Source organism: Apis mellifera, linkage group LG2 (assembly GCF_003254395.2).
Source record: "Apis mellifera strain DH4 linkage group LG2, Amel_HAv3.1, whole genome shotgun sequence".
NCBI lineage: Eukaryota > Metazoa > Arthropoda > Insecta > Hymenoptera > Apidae > Apis > Apis mellifera.
The window spans coordinates 1276618-1296605 of NC_037639.1; positions in this window are offsets into that span (position 1 = coordinate 1276618).

Genomic DNA, 19988 nt, shown 5'->3' on the forward strand with positions numbered 1-19988 from the left:
TTGGTTGGGATGTTTTGCCACATCCACCATATAGTCCTGATCTTGCACCATCTGATTACTTTTTGTTTTGATCTTTACAAAACTCCTTGAATGGTAAAAATTTCAATAATGATGATGATATCAAATCATACCTGATTCAGTTTTTTAAATAATAAAAACCAGAAGTTTTATGAACGTGGGATTATGATGATGCCTGAAAGATGGCAAAAGGTCATTGATCAAAATGGGCAACACATTACAGAATAAAGTTATTTAGTTCCATGAAAAAATTGTCTTTGATTTTTTAAAAAAAAATCCGCAATTACTTAGTTGCCAATCTAATAAAATCGCTTTGTCTTCATTACATTTCACCATCATATTCTATTGCCATCTCATTTAACGTGTATAAATTTAAATTATTTTTAATTTAATAAATAAGAATTAACTTAATGTTTTTCTATATTAATTTTTTTATTTTTTTTAGCTTTTAAAATTTATCTTTCAAAGGCACACAAATCTATTAACATTCTGTAATTATAAAATTAAAATTATTCAAACCCATTGATGAAATCATTCAATGAAATTTTATGATCTTTTAATTACAAATATATTCTAAATTTTAAGAATTTTATAATTTGAATATATACATAATCAATTTTTCTGTTTTGTTTAATTGTTTTCTTAATGTCAGAAAAATGAAAGAATTATATAAAAATCATAACATGCTTTTTTTTATACTTATTCTACCTTCAATTTTTTAAATAATTCTTATTAAATAAAAAAATAATTTTAACTTTTAATTTTTATTTTAAAATATCTGTTAAAAAATATACAATTCTTCTATTAAGAGATCTATATATTCTTCTAATATATATTTCTTCTATTCTTCTATTAAATATATTATTCTTCTATTAATCGAATATAAAATAATTGAATTTGAATATAAAGAATTAATATATATATATATATATATATAAACAATTTAAAATTTATTTCATTTAAAAGTTTAACAAATAATTTTTTTTGTATTCTAAATAATTTTTTTATAAAAGTTAACAATTTTTTTTAATCTATAATTTATTATCAAATAACAATATTATATCAATTTTCATAATGATTTATTAATAATTACTCTTTATTCAAATAAATTAATAATTTTGATAAAATTCTAAAAATATTCTCTATAATGAAGAATTGATCATCTTGATAATCGTTTTTATATATATTATCAATTAGTATAAAATATGTATTTTGTGACAAATTAAAAATTAATAGTACATAATAAATAATAAACAATAAATATAAAGTTAAATTATTTATATTATAAATTATTTTATAATCAGGTGATAAGTAATAAATGTTTTATTTGTAATAAAAAACATTTTATTTCTGCAAGAAATGAATTATTTTATGAAGAAAAATATTATTTTAATGAAATTTTAAATGAAAATCTTAATGAAATAATTTATTTATCTTTATTTAAATTATCTTGTTTTTTTTTAAAAGGAAAATCATTCTTATATAAAATTATATAAAACTATAAACAATTAATAAAATATTAAATTTCTCAATATTCATTCATTTTTTTGTTTTTTGTTCTTATATGAATTTTTTTTTTATTAATTTCATCATATTTATTATTTTAACATTATTTTACATTATTTAAATTTATTATTTTTTTAATATCCCTTCAAAAAGTTTTGATTATATCTATTTTTATCAAATTTTCTATTTTTTATAATAATATTGAAAATATATATTTATTATATATTAATTTATATTGCTATAAAAATATAAATCAATGAAAATATAATATATATCTTATATTTCACAATTATTATAATTTTCTATTAAAATCATTTTATTAAAATATTTTTTATCATTTATTCAAATTTTTTATCATCTCATGTCAAAATATGAAAAATCATACCTTATTATATGTGATAAAATCAATAAAGAAATAAAAAAATTTATGGAATTTTATGTTTATTTTAAAATAATGATGAAAAATCATAAGAAAATTTAATATTTGACAATTAATTACATTTATTATTAATATTATATATATATATATATATTTATTTTTATATTTTTATTTGATACTTTATTCAAAATTTAAAATAAATTAGCAAATTAATAATTTTTTAATAAAATTATAATTACTATCTAATTTATAGTATTAATAATATTACAAATTTCTTAAATATAAATAAATGATAAAATAGATTTCAATTAAACTACATTTCAAGTGTTGAAAGATTATTTTTTTTATCGTGATCAAACCAAAATTCCTGAATATAACTCAAATAATTTTCAAATAATTCTATAAATAACAATCTAATTAAGAATTTCTGAAAGTCTAAGAAATTAAAAAACCAATAAATAATAAATAAGTATATAACTGATAAATAACAGAAGAAATTAATTATACAGAATCAAAATTAATTTTTTCTCGATCAAGATGTTTTTATACAACTATGTATATTATTATCTCGTTGAAAAAATTACAAAGCTGATTGATACTATAATAAATGATCGTAATTGTCGATAGCGTCTCTAATAAAATAATATTATAAGTAATATTCTGGGAAATGATGCATAAGGGAAAAGAATACTGATCAATAAAAAAAACTAAGAAATAACGAAACGAAGAGAAAGGAATAACACTTATCAATAATGCTCTGTTCACTTGAGAATAGCAGCCGGATAATTATAAAATGTTCATGAATGTTTTGTTGACATTATCATATACAATAATTCCTTCAATTTTTAATTTTATAATATTAAGTAAAATAATATTAATTAAAATAAAATATTAAATGAATATTTTATTTAAATAATTATATTACTCAAATATAAATATATTATTCAAATATATAATAAAATGAGCCGAATTCATAAACAATAGCAAACAAAAGCAAACAAAATTGCCATTTATAGTAATATTTAAATTATTAAAATAGTATATTTAAGAAAAAATATTTTTATTTGTTAAAATCTAAATCAAAATATTAAATATAAAATAATACGAATTATATGAAAATTATTATTTTTATTGATTTTATATACTTTTGTTTAATTAAAAAATAAAATATTGTAACAATAACTTAATTTTGTAATAATATAATAATTTTTATACTATAATTATTATATTGTACATTACATAATAATTGTATAATTATATATTATATAATATAATAATATAATAATTGTATATTATATGATAATTTTAAATTAAAAAATTTATATATTATAGATTTGCAATAGACTGAAAAAAATTATTATTTTTTAAGAATTCTTAATTTTATATCATAAACATCATTTCATATTGTCATTCTGAAACATGAGTAATATAAAAAAGGAAAAAATATTATAATTGATAACATGAATGCATGAAATAATGAAAATAAAAAATAAAAAAATTAAAAAGTTATTATGGTAAAATATATTCAATAGCAATAATTTAAAAATTATATTTCAAACTGTTTTATGTTGTTATACATTTCATTTGAAATATAACAGGCAAGTTTTTCATTATTAAAAAATAATTGGATACACTTTGATTTTTGATTTTTTGATTTTAAAATTGTATAATGAATTATTTATTATAACATATAATAACTACATAATCACATAGTTAATTTTATTAAGCACATAAAGATAAAAAATAATGTTTAAAAAGTAAATGTTTTTAATAGCATATAAGAAAATTGTGCTATCTCGTATAATAATCTCATATAGCTAAATATAGGAAAAGAATTTTGAAATAATTATATATATAATTATAATAAATAAAAATAAATATTTCTAATATATGATATAAGCATTTTGCAAATGAATTTTTTTCTTGGAAATAATAGTTATATAAAGAAATAAATATTTCAAATATTATATATATTTCAAATATTATAAATATTTCAAATAATAGTAAAACTTTGAATAAACAATTTTTAATTTTAATATTTATTATTGTGTATACTGAATCATATTATTTTATATAACATAAAATATATATGTATAAAAAGTTCAATCTATTTTCAATGTTTAATCAATAAGAAAGGAAAAATTAAACATAATTATTTTCCTTTTGTATTTTTAATTAAATTAGTTATTTAATATTATTTATTTATATTTATTTCAAATAATTAAAGAACAAATAAAAATAAGATAAATAAATAATAAAATAAATATATAATAAAAAATAAATTTTAAGAATCAATCTATTTCATTTGATATAAATTTGATATATAATTGAAATTATATTAACACGAAAAATCGATTTTAAATGTCAAAACAAACGCAAAAGTTGATATAAAAAAATATTGAAACTTATTTATTAAGTTATAAGCAATTAAAGTTTCTTTTAGATAAACAGGAGACAGGAAACGAGTATGATGATATAAAGCTATTTCATTCTCGCTTCATTTAACGTAAATTTTAATTGCTTATAACTTGAATAAATCTCAACGGATATTTTCATATATCAATATTTATGTTTTTTTGGCTTCTAGAATCAATCCTTTAAAGATATCTCACGAATATATTATCATTTCATACAATTTACATATATTGATATTTACATGGTAATAGTACTTGTCCATAATATAGACAAATGAAATAATATTTGCTTATGGAAATATTTTAATTTTTTAGTATTTGTTTTTCCAATGTAATGTAATGAAAGTGTTAAACGATGTGTATAATTTGTGTCATTCTTGTTTTACACAGCTTTAATTTTAAAATTACTATAGATCCTATTAGTAGCTATTATAAAATAAATATAAAATATAAATTATTTTTTCAATTTCGCAGAAAAAAAAATATTAAATACGGATATGATTAAAAAATTGTCAATTGAAATGAAATCATATATTTTTTATTATAAAACTTTATTTTCCTGAATATCCAGTATATATTCTCTAACAAGTAAAATTCTACCTTTTCAATCAACATAATGGCATTTAACCGGTTCAGACAGAACTTTCACTCTTCAATTTTGTGTAACTCAGACACATCGTATTTGAGTTGCATTATCATTGATGTATTTTCTGAAGTATATATATATATATATATTGAACAAGTTTATTCCTATATCAAGTTTATTTTTTTATTTATTCATGTTTTTATTTATAATTAACTTGTATAAATCATCTTGTCATCTAATGATCTTTATTATCTAGTTGCCAAAGATCATATGTTATATATATTAGGATCATATGTTAAATATATCGAGGATTAAAAATATGTTAAAATGTAAAATATATAGTAAAATATGTAATAAAAAAAATACAAACAAATGATTAAATATTATACTTATTTGTTTCATAGAATAATAATGACAGTATTTATTAATTTTATATTATTTAATAATAAATTTCAAGGATTTTCTTGAATTTTATTTAAACATCTTTCACAATTGATTTTTTAACTTATCTTAATTTTAGATATTACATTTTACTTTGCGACTTATTTCATTATATAACAATTCCATCATATTCAAATCCAAATTATTATAATATTAAATAATATATTTTTCAGTTTATTTAATTAAGCTTTATATTATATTTATATTATATTTTTTTAGTTTATATTATTTATTATATTTTATTTATTTATTATATTTATTTTATTTATTATATTTATTATATTTTTAACAATTTATATTTTTAATAATTTTTAATAATTATGAAATATTTTTAAAATCATTATCTTATATCAAAAATCAAAATTTTTATGAAATCTTTTTTTTATATATTTTTACATATTCTTATTTAAAAGTTTTTAAATATAATATATATAATATATAATTTGAAATATTAAATTTCACAAATAAATGTTTGTCTTAATTACATTATGTTTTTATTTATATTTAAATATTCTCAAATTGTCATATTATTATTATTATTACTTGTTATTTATTATTAAGACAATATTGGAATAATTTTTTAATAAATTTTTGATATACAAAAACATAATGTTTATTTTTAGTCTTCACAATATTAATTTTCGATCAATTAATTCATTTATATTAAATTTGCATTTTCTACTTTTATATCAAATGTCATTTTTATTTTTATTTATATTTATATTTATGTAAGTATATGTTATATATTCGTAAGATCAAAGACAAAGCATTTATAGAGTTTCATCAACAATTATTTCGTCGAAAATATTTTTATCGATATTATTTGACTGATATTAATTATGACACATTGAAATTTTTGACAATGATTTCATTGATACCTATATATGATGTTGATTTTATATTTATATTATATTATTATTTTAAGTATTTCAAAGAAATGAATTTATTATTGAAAAATTATTGTCAATAATACACATACAGATAAATAGAAAATCAATATTGATGAAATAAATGTTGATGAAAATATTATTGGTGATTTCAACGAATTAATTAATAAAAAGTTAATATCAGTCAAATAGTGTCGATAAAAATGTTGGTGAAATCATCAATGATCACATACCAATTTATAGATCGTTAAATAGTTACTTTAAATATATTTTATATATTATTATTTAATAATTTAAAAATATATCTAAATATTTTAGAGTATATTATAGAGTAATCATATGTATTCATATGAGTAAGTAGTCAGTAGTCAGTAATCATATATATATATATATATATATATATATATATATATATATATATATATATATGATTTAAAAATCGTGTCAATTAGATAAATTATAATTTTGATACCATCAAATCTTTTTTTTTTAACATATTCCTTTTTTTTTAATATAATCAGTGCGTAAAGAATAAAATATTTTTATATAAATGATAAATATAACGAAGAGAGAAATTAAATAACATTTAATTGTAACGATTGATATTTTTATGGTAAATTACATCATATAAACAAAAACAAACATTTTATCAAATCACATAAATATTTTGAACGATGATATTATATTTACATAGAATAGTTTGAAATTTTTAAAAAAAATCAATCATTTAAATTATTTATATAAATCTTAATACTTGATGTAAAGAAGAAATTAAAATGAATCATATTTTATATGTAATATAAATCTTCGATAGCTTTTGAGAATTTGAATAATAATAATGTACATGATCTACTATATAAACTATAAACTATAAACTATATATACTAGTGTTCTTATTAATTCCAATGTGTTTATTATATGTCATTATATTATAATATTATGTGAAGAAGTATTGCAAAAAAGAATTCAAATAATGCTATCTAATGATAGTATCTAAGTTAAATGTCACGTTAAAAGTATGGAAAAAGATGAAAATATTATGCTTAGAAAAAAGATTTGGGAAATATCAGAATCAAATTGGTTTAAAAGTATTATATTTCGATGAGAATATAATCATATTTTATATTTAATTAATTTTAAAATAACAGACATAAATCGAAAAAGATATAATGAACGTAATGAATGTAAAATATATATATATATATATAGAAATAGATTTTAATTAATTAATAATAGCAATTTTATAAATAAAATTTCGTATATAATAAAATATAAGATCATAAATAAAATATATTGATAAATATAAAAATAAAAATAATTATTGCATGATTTATATAATGATTTATATATATGATTTAATATAAAAATGCTAATATTAATTGCAAATAAAAACGATATCGAAAAAATAAGTAAAATATAATTATATCGGTATTACTGAGTATTTTGAAAATTTAATCCTTGTTTCGAGATTATATATATTTATATATTTTTATATATTATAAACAAAATATATGTATATATAAGATATAGAATAATTATTAATTTCTATATATTGTTATATAGATAGATTAATAAATATCAACTATTCATTACGAGAAGAATTTAGAATTGAAACTATCACAATATATTTTATGATATTAGAATTATTTAAATACAAATATTGACAGCAATATAATCTACTAAAAAATGAAATTTAGGAAGAGAAGTATTTATTTATTGTATTATGCTAGATAAAATTTTACATTCAATTTTCTTGAAAACGAAGTATCATATCATATTTTATTATTTTTTTTTTTGACTTATTTTTTTAGAGAATTGTAAATATTCAATTATATTATTAGTTACGAACCACTGTATTTATATATAAACAATAATTTTTTAAAAAATATACAAGGAATTATAAAAAGATTAAAATGATTTATAAAAGTTATTTATAAGTTATGATATAAGAGTTATGACAGTAGATTGAGTTCTTTTAAATTATAACTGTATTATGTTTTTTAAATTTAATATTATTCATCATTTGTTTTATTGTATTTTATTGTGTACATATATTGATTTTATTAACAATAAAAAGTAGGCAATCAATACTATAAGTGAATAAATTATAAAAAGTCTGCATTTAATCTGTATTAGTCTGTAAAGTATAAAACTATAGCCTGTATTTTTTTATATAATAATGAAGTTCCTAGATTAATATTTCTAAATATATTATACTACAATAATGATCATTAAATGCTATTGATCGATATAATTTATATGCACAAGAGTATAAGGATTTGTGTTTTTCAATTATGATTTTATGAATATATATCAATGAATATCTTATTAAAAAAAAAACATATTCCAATAAAAAAATGCATCGTCAGAATTTTAATTACATTAAAATTTAAATTCAAATGTTTTAGATATGGAATTGATTGTTGTTGATATATAACAAAAAAATAAAAAATTAAGTTAAATCCGCATTTTTATTTTTATGCACAATTTTAACATATTATGAATAAATTTTTATTGTTTAAATTATAAAAAAAATGTAATAATTATAAAAAAATATTGTTTAAATTATAAAAATGAGTAGGTAAATGCTTTTGGATAAATATTTCGACCTTTCTGCAATAAATATTTTATATGTAAAATAAATATACTAAAACAATATCTCTTATGTTATAAGTTAAATATATATTTTTAAATATAAATCCGTTATGCGTATGTTATATTTTTGTCTTAATATTAAGATTCTTTAAAATAGATATATTTATTGTAAACAATAAAAATAATTTATACTTAATTAATAAAGAAAGTATTGATTCATCATTTTATAAAATATAATAATAATAATAGTAAAATAATAATATGTGTATAAATACAAAATATAATAATAATATAATATAATATAATATAATGTAATATAATGTAATATAATATAATGTAATAATAATAATATAATGATAATTATTATTATTATAAATAAAATACGCAATACAATCAATTAAACTAATAATAACAAATAATATGAGAAATAGAAGTTCAATTGAATTAATATTATTAGTAAAAATATATTCGTAATTTATAAATTTTATTTTTTTAGAAGAATATATAAAAATTGTAATTGGATTATAATATTACATAGAATAAAATCATAAAAGAAAATTACATTTTACATTAATATATTAAACAAATATTTTCATCGATATGTAATAAAAGTTATGTAATTTCTTTGACTATTAAATGATTAAATAAATGATTAAAAATAATAATAAAAAAATAATTAAAATATTATATTATATTAAAATATATAATAAATAAATTTATATTTTTAAATTATTTTTTTATATAATAATTATTATATTATATTATATTATATTATATTATATTATATTATATTATATTATATTATATTTATATTATATTATATTATATTTATATTATATTATATTATATTTATATTATATTATATTATATTTATATTATATTATTATTATATACTATTATATTATATTATATTATATTTCATAATATATACATATTATATTATATATATAAACAGATATAAAATTTATTGAAAATAATTCAATGCAAAATATAAAATATTAAATGTTAAATGTTAAATATTTATACATATATTGTATAAATGATAAATGTTTATTTTATTAAAAAAAAAAAAAATAGACATGTTTAAAATTATAGTTACATTATTACAATATATCTTTTAAATTATTTATTATTATTTTATAAATGCATTTAATAATACTATTATATTTTATGAACAGTATAAATGTTTATTGATTTTCATAGTTTATCTATACTTTTCTCAAATAAATCTAAAATAAAATAATTCTTAAATATTTTATATGTGATGATGCTATTTAAAATAAAATTACACGTATGTATATATATATATATTATATTGTATATACATATATTACATATATACATATATTGTATTACATATATACATATATTATATTATATATATATAATGTTGAAAATAAATTACTATATATATACAGTTAAATAAAAATCATTATGATTAATTACAAAATTATTATTTTTGAAATTGTGTATATGTTGACATAAAAATTATCATAAATTAAAAAATACTATACTTAGAAAAGATTATATTAAAATTTAAAACAATATTATTTCTTGAACATTATTAACTTTACTATTTTTAATTTGTTATAATTTAATTAAAAATTAATTTGATATTTAATAATTAAATTAAAAATTAATTAATTTTGTAATAAAATTTTTTTCTTTATAGAAATGTGATTCGTAATATCTAAAATTTAATACTTGTTTTCACGTTTAAGTGAATGAAACAAAATGATTGATTTATGAAAGTATAATTACAATTCTTATTTTTATATCATTTTATAAAATAATATTTTTATAATTAATATGATATTTATAATAATATTTTTATAAAATAATTTTTTAATTTCAAATCATTATCATTATTATTGTTGATCGCTTAACAAAAATTAGTTTTTTGTAGCGTTTAAATTCAATCATTACAATTCGATGATCTATATATGTACATATGTATATATGTACAATATATATAATTATACTAATATATTTGCTTTATATATTATCTTTATACTTGCTTTATACTTTATTAAATTTTTTTTTCACTTTTTAATTCTTAGTTTCTTCTTTTTATTTTTCAATTTTATTTTAGTAATTTAATTTATTTTAGTTATTTTAGTCTTTTCTTTTTCTTTTTTAATTTTAATAGTCAATATTTTACTCAATTTTATTTTATATCGTCTCATCTTTAATGCATTTTCTCTGATTTTTTTTATTTTCAAAATATCTATTGCGCTATAATAATAGAATCATAAAATTATTAAGTCTACTAAAAATCTTCTAATTTCTAGTAATAAATCTTTTAATTCTTTTATAATAGGCTGTAATTGCTTTCTGAATCGATGAACATTTAATATATTATATTTCTTTTTCATTATTACATTAACATTTTTTTTCGAAAATCAACGTGATTTATGATTTTATTATTTGCGAATTTTTAGCTGATCATGTAGATATTGCGTATGACTAATGTACTGATATAATAAAAAATAAAATCTTTAGCCATAGCTTATAAAATGCAAAAATATGACATCGATAGAAGCGACTTTAATGATATTATATGCGATAATTTTATGAAAATGATATTTGAAATTGTTATTACACTTATTTATTGAAACTTCTATTATAAATGTACATTTTGTAACAGTCAAAAACAAATAAAGAAATCAAAATATCAGAATTCTGGAAACCTTTAGAAAATAGTTGCATTCGAAAAATATTAGTTTCAATAACAAATAGAAAGCTAGCAGAGAAACATAAAGTATAAGTTAAGCATTAGAAAATATCTATAAGACAAAATGATAAGAAGAACATTTTGCAGAATTGAGAATTAATTCATTGAAAATGTAAATAATTAAAAATTTCAAAGAAAATTACTTTTAGTAATTAGTTATTAAAATGCTTGAATAATATTTATTCCATTATATATGTCCATTAGTTGATCCGCTTTTTCTATAATCTTAGCCGTTTGACATCAGTTATTTTTAATAATAAATTATTAAAATAAGTTATTGAAGTAATTTTATTCTTAACATCAATTATTAAAATTTTACTCATTTTTAATTTTATATCATCAGAAAAGCAGAAACTTTAAATGACAGAATATCAAAAAAAAAGTGGAACATAATTATTCTCATATCATATATGTGTTTGAATTGTTTCAACAAACGCTATAAACAATAATAAAACGTTTAAAATATATTCAAATAATATTTATCTATATAAAATTGTATTATCTATATGTAATTGTATATATTAATATCATTAAATATTTGAATCACAAATAAAATTATTACAAATTACTTGAAAAAAGTTATAATTAGACAATCCTCATAAATTGATGACATGGCGATCAATATGTTAAGAAAAGAAAATGATAAAATATTGTTTTGAAACGATAGAATGAGAAAAATATACAAAATATTTGATAAATCTCATTGAATGGAAATATTAAATATAAGAAAAAATATTTTTAATAACTTAATCTAATCTAGTTTAATCTAACTTATAAATATATTTTTGATTTAATTTTATTTTATTCAAGATGATAAATATTGTAATGAAATATATATATATATATATATATATATATATATATATATATATATATATATATAATAAAGAAATATTATATATATATTAAAAAACAAATTTTCTTTATTATATTTCATTTTATATATATATAATAAATATATGATAAATATTGTACTGAAATATATATATATATAATAAAGAAATATTATATATATATTAAAAAACAAATTTTCTTTATTATATTTCATTTTATATATATATATATATATATATATATATATATATATATATATATAAAATGAAATATAATAAAGAAAATTTGTTTTTTAATTTTTTGTTGTTTTCATACAAAACCATTAGTATATTTATATTTCTCTATTGAATGATATCTTATTGATTTACTTTGGATGTAATCTATATGAAATCTAACCACTAAATCTATTAGCCATATCTTTTAATATTTTTTTAATTTTAAAATATAAAAATTTTTTATAATAAGATACATATCATTAAATTATTAAATTAAATAAAAAATTGATATTAAAAATAATGTAAATGAAACTATAATTTTAAATTGTTAAATTAATAGAAAACATATATATTTTTTGCTTACTTTATATAATTTTACACAAAAATATTCCCTAGATTTTTGACATTAATGAATTCGACCATATAGAATATCGTTGATCGGATTTATTGGTTTCATGATAGGGTCAGTATATTATATGAATTGTTCATAAAGACTTCAAGGATAGAAGCAGGAGCTTAAAAGAGATTTTCGTCAGAAGCATGAAACATCGCAACACTTTTACTAGAAACTGCGATCTTCCTTTGAAATTGTTCATTTATCAAAACATTTTCTTTGAACTTGACTGACTTTGAATGCTATAAAATATAAATTACAAAGTACATTATAAAGATAGGCTTATGTATCATGTAAAAATAATATATTAGAAAAGAATGAAGTTTTTAAACAATTATTCATTTAAATATTTATGTAAACAAAAATAAAGTTGAAATGTGAATTATGTGAATTATATGATTAAAATATTTCAAAATTTTATGTATACAATATATTTCTTATAAATTGCGAAGTTTTCCTTTTAGTATCTTTTATTTAATATTTTTATAAGCTATTTTAATATGATTGAAATAAAAAAAATTAATATTTAATAAGAGTTATTTACTAATGTTCAATTTACTAATGTCATCTGTTTGAAATTTTTATTGCAATTATTTTTAAATTTTTCTTAACTAATGGAAAAATGGTAACATTATTATAAAATGTTATTATATCAATTAATTTTTTGATATTTCATTTTTTACATAATTCAATAACGTTTTATCAATAAATAATTGTGAATGATAAATGTTATGCATTCTATATTTATTTTAATTATATTAATTCTTCACAATGCATAATGTTTTAAATAAATTTTTGCTATTTTTATTTTTGTTTAAATTATAATATTTATTTATACTTAATGAAATATAATTGTAGTTTATTATCGAAATACATATTTATATTAAATTATTTATTATTAAATGTTATACATATTTTTGTTTCTTGAATATTTATTTTCTGCTAAATTATTCTATAAATTTCTAAAAATATGCATATTATTTGTTTAATAAAGTTCTATAATATTCTTCTTAATTAATTACTATATTTTTTACAGCAATTGAAAATGAATGTATACAATTTTTGTATACAATTTTAATTTTTTTAAAACTTTATAAAAAAATTTTATTTTGATATTTGCAAATTAATTTTAAACTACAAATTTTCTTTTTCGTTGTATGAAAAATACTTTATATATATATATATATATATATATATATATATATATATATATATATTAATATATTCAAACACAAGAATTTTGGAAAATTAATTTTAAAAACGAATATAAAAGTTGATATAAAATATCAATCAAGCTTTATTAATGAATAATATTTTTAAATAATTTAAGTTTTTATTAGATAAAAAGAGACTGATTGAGAATTAGATTGAAATAGTTCTTTCTTTATTTTATTTTGTCTTGCTTCATTTCGAGAAAAGTTTAAATTACATATAACTTGATAAATAAATATATATAATATTATATATAAACTTTAGTTTTAATTTTTAAAATTAATTATATATTACATCTAAAATTACATTATATATTACACAATATATTAACACTGTGTATGTATGTATGTTTTCGTATGTGTATAAAACTTTCATATTATTTTTGAAATTTCTATATAAAGAAATTTTTTCTCATATTTTATATTAATAAATATATATATAAAACTATATTTAGATATAATTGTATCTAATGGACAATATTTTAAGTTACATTTCATTTTCTTCTTTTTTTTTTAATATAACGTGATATATAAATGAAGAGGAAGTAAAAGTTAGTCATCTTAAAGTGAATCCTTTGATCTCGTCAAATAATTTGCATACTACTGAAACAGATGTCTACCATACTAGCTCTCTCTCTCTCTCTCTCTCTCTCTCCTTAATATTCTTTTTTTCATTTCTTTTGCTCCACTCTATTTGTATCCTTTTTTTTATAAAACATTCTGTTTTCTTTTTTATTCAAATGCTATTTCATGGAATAGTAAATATACAGATCCTTTCATAAAACATTAAAAATTCAAAATGATATTAACGTAACTATTCCATGAGATTTCTATTTTATAACAATTTGCATTTGCAAAAAATCTTTTTTACAAATACAATGTTAATGTTAAATATTATTATTATATTTCGTAAAATCATATTTTTTTTTATAAAATTATTAGATGATTATAAGTTGAATTTTTAAAAATATAAATAAACAAATAAATTTTATAAATTAAATTTTAGAATTTTAAAATAATCAAAATATGAAAAAAAAAAATAATATTATATTTGCTTCTGTTCAGATGTATAAAATAATTTATCAATAATGAAATATTGAATACATAAAAAATAAGTTGGAACTAATGGAAATAAAAATATTATTATAAAAATAATACCATCATATAATAAATATTTTAATGGATTAATCAAATATTAGATAATAAAGCTAATAATATTTTTAATAGGATGCGGACGTACATATTAATTGAAGTATAGATCAATTAAAAATGTATATTGTATTTAATGAGGAAATAATTATATTAATAAATGCTGAATATGAAACTTTTGTTTTGAAATATCATTTCTAACAAAATATTATTTTAGATAAAAAATTCATATATTCTATTGTGTATATATTATGTATATAATATTATATATATATATATTATTGATATAATAATATTATATATATATATATATATATATATATATATAATATATATATTATATATATATATATATTAAAATATATATATTATAATATATATATATATATATTAAAATATATTATATATATAAATATAATATTATTGATATAATAATATAATAATATAATAATAAATATTGAAATTTACGTATTCTATTATTTATATATTTTATTTGTGTATTATCAATTATTTTATTTATAAAAATTGTTTTAAGAAATTTACAAAAAATTATAAAAAAGTAATCGAAATTATAGAAATGGATAATAAAAGTATTAATTTTATCATTATATTAATTCATTTATATTTCTATTTTATTTAATTTAACTAATTTATTATTTTAATTTATTATTTTAATTTATTATTTAATAAATTTTAATTATTTGCATTAAATTAATTATTTATTTAATAATTTATTATTAATAATTTTTCTATTTAATTTCTTTTCTACTTGAATAATTAATTATTCTAATAATTTTTAAAATGAAAAATATATATATATATATATAGTAATATTGAAAAAAGAAGTCATAAAGATTAATTTTATAATAAATACTTGCAAAATAAAAAAAAAAAGCGTAAAACGTATATACATAAATCATACATATAAACAGGCTTGAAAAATTTAATATTTTCAGAATTTTTATAATTAATTTTTTTTATTTTATTAATATGTCTTTTCTATTTTTTTCATATTAGATATTTTCTTTTTTTTTTATTTAACGAATGCTATTTATCTAAAATGAATTTTAATAATTATAAATTTTTTTTCCAATGTAATATTTTTGTTATTTTTTATATTAAAATTATTTATATTTATATTTTATTAATGATATTTCAATAATAGTATTTTTATTATCTGATAATGTTATAGTAATAATAAACATTTATTTATTTATTAAGATTTTTTTTTAAATTACAAATAATTTAAAAAAAAGATAATCTTTATCATTACAATTAAATAATCTAATATAATAAATTTTGAAATTAACGAATTTAACCATCAATAGAGATTACAATTGTGACAATGATGCAACAGACTGTTCTATTATAGAATAGGGTGAATTCCATAGAATTAGAGGACATCCCATGAGATATGATCCAATCGCGGTCACTCCATCATGCATCATTGGACAATCTAATTAAACTCTGCACGCACTAGCTAAGATACGCATAAATTGATATCGTATAGGTTGAAAATTTATTTCAATGTAAGTATTTATCAAAATTTTATTTGCTGATGTATATACATGTATATTTTTTTTTTCTTTGTGAAGAAATTATATAATGAATATATGTAATAATATATATAATTATCGAAAGAATTTTATATTAAACTTTTATTTTGATAAGGATGTGTAATATACATGATAAAAGAATATTACAATAAAAATCTGTCTCTATTTCTATAAAATAAATAAATAATTTATTCAAAAGAACTAAATTTATATTTTTGACTTTTTTATTTATTTAGATTTTTTTAAAAAAAATATTGAGTTCCTTAAGTTACCTTAAATTAACTAAAAATTTACAAACTTTAATTTTTAATTTTTTTTTTGATCTAATTGAATATTAAAATGAAAAAATTAAAATTGCATAATTATTTATTAATAATGGAAAAAAATTTATGTACAAAATAATTTCTATAAAATTAATTTTCTGTAATTCTACAAAGACTTTAAATCTATCAATTTTTTGATTTTTTAAAATATTTTCTAAATATATTCATAAAATAAATAAGTAAATTAAAAACTCTTAAGAAATAATCATTATTTTTTAATCTATTTTGAATCAAACCTTTTTTATCTAAAATTACATAAAAAGAAATATTATTTTCTGAATAAAAAAATTAAATTATTGAATAAAATATAGAAAATCAATAAAAATAATAATTGTTAAATAATTAGTTATTTTGCTTAAAAATCATTTTAAAATTTAAAAAAATTATTTGCGTATAAATTATTTAAAAATTTATTGATCAAATTCAAAGTTATATTTAATAATAACTAAATATAACTTTTGTTTGTATATTATTAGAAATCATAAACAACAAAAAAATATTATTTTTATATTGCGCTTAATTTTAATATACACATTTTAAAAATCTAAAAAACTATAGTATAAAAATATAATTATTAATATTTTTTCTTCTCTTCAATAAGAGTATATAGATTTTATAATAAAAAAATATTAAATCAATAAATCCATTTAGAATAAATTTATATAGAATAAATAAAATTAATCAGATTTATTCCAAATTTATATTTTTTTTAAATAATTTAGATTTTCTGTATTTGCAAATTTTTAAACTTTTTATATATATTTTTAAATACATTTTTTTTAATTAACTTATGAAAATAACAAAATTATTTTTAATCTTCCTCTTGATTAAATTGAATGTAGATAATTTTTCATGCTCAATTCGTGATTAGAAGTTTTCCATTGAATGTAATTAATGTATCGAGTAAATATTATGCAGAGTACGTGGATGCATCTCAATACAACTAAGAAGGAATCTGGTCTCAAGTCCGTAAGCAAAGGTTGTTGAGGTCAAGGTAATGAGGGCATTCACCAGAATTATTCTTTTCGTTTTTTTTTTTCTCTATATCGCCATCGTCCTTAGTGCTAAGTTACCTTTGCGCGTACAAATTATTAAAATCAAAATTATTAAAATCTTTTCTTTAATGGAATACTTTCAATGAGAACATCGCAATTATGCATTTATTTTTCTTATAAAAAAATAAGTAAAAATTCATATATTTTTTTTGTTCATTCATTTGTTTTTGTTCTTTGTTATTAAAAAAACTCTACATTTTTGAATGAAATTTCTTTTATTATAATAATATTTTGGAAAATTTTGTTATTGTAAAATGCAATTATCTTTTAAAATTTCTATTTATTATTGAAAATAAATGATGATAAAACTGGAAAGAAAATAATATTAATGCAAAAGATAAAAAAAGAATTTCCTTAAAATCATTATATTTTTAACAAATAAAAGAAAGCAATATATTATTGTAATATATTATATGTTTTATAATTATAACAAATAAATAAAATATGTATATTTAACAAAAATATAATATATAATATTAATGAAATGAAATATTAATATAATTGAAAATTAATATAATAGTTATATATTTATCATGATAAAGCTTAATGAAATTTTACGAAGTATATATAATTAACTAAATAAGTTATAATTATAATTTACAATATAAATATAGATAATATATATATATACAGCTATATAGATAGATTCTACACTTATGCTCTCTTGTAATCATAAATTAATATTATTAATGAAACTTTCATAATTTATTAATATTGAAAATAATAATTTTATATAATAATTATAAATTTGATAATAAAACAAATAAAGTTTTATAAAAAAAATTTATTTTACAAATTTTAAGTTATTTGATTATTTTATTATTTTATTTGATATGAAATTGTAAAAATAAACATTGATAATTACAACTTTTAACTTATCAAGTCATAATAAGCATGAAAATTAAATTTTATTTACAATATATTAATTAAAAAATACTATTATATTATTAATATTATTAAGAAAGCGCATTGAGAAAATAATTTTTTTACATTAAATATAAAATATGGGATAAAATCTAATTTAACAAATTATTTAAAATTATTTGATAAAATGTATCGCATTGTCAAAAAGGAAATAATTTGTTCTGAAGTTAAAAATTTTCTTTAAATTGACTTTAATTTTTTTTAATTTGATTTTAATATATATATATATAATAATTTGAAAACTTATAACACTTTAACTCTATTAATTATTTCTAGTGTTAAATAAATATATTTATTTTATATTATTATATTATATTATATATTTATTTTTTAATATAAATATATTTAATATTATTTAAATAATAAGATTAAATATATTTATATTAAAAATATATATATTATTAAATATATTTTAATTTTATTTTTTCTTTATACTTGTATATATTTTTATAATATTTCTACAATTATAAATTTTATGTATAATAAATATTTAAATGATTGAGAATTATTATTATAAAATCATTAGAAATGGAAATTTATATAATTTTCATTTTTTTTAATTTTGAATTTTTATATAAAAGATTTGAAACAAGTTTCAACTATATATTAACAAGTTATTTCTGTATGTAGAATTAAAAGATATATATTAATCATCACAATAATCCAATTAATGAATACAATATGATAGCATTGTGTAATCAAGATACATTAAGTATTCAATTATACATTTTATTTCAAATTATTTATCTTCATTTATTTAATATTAT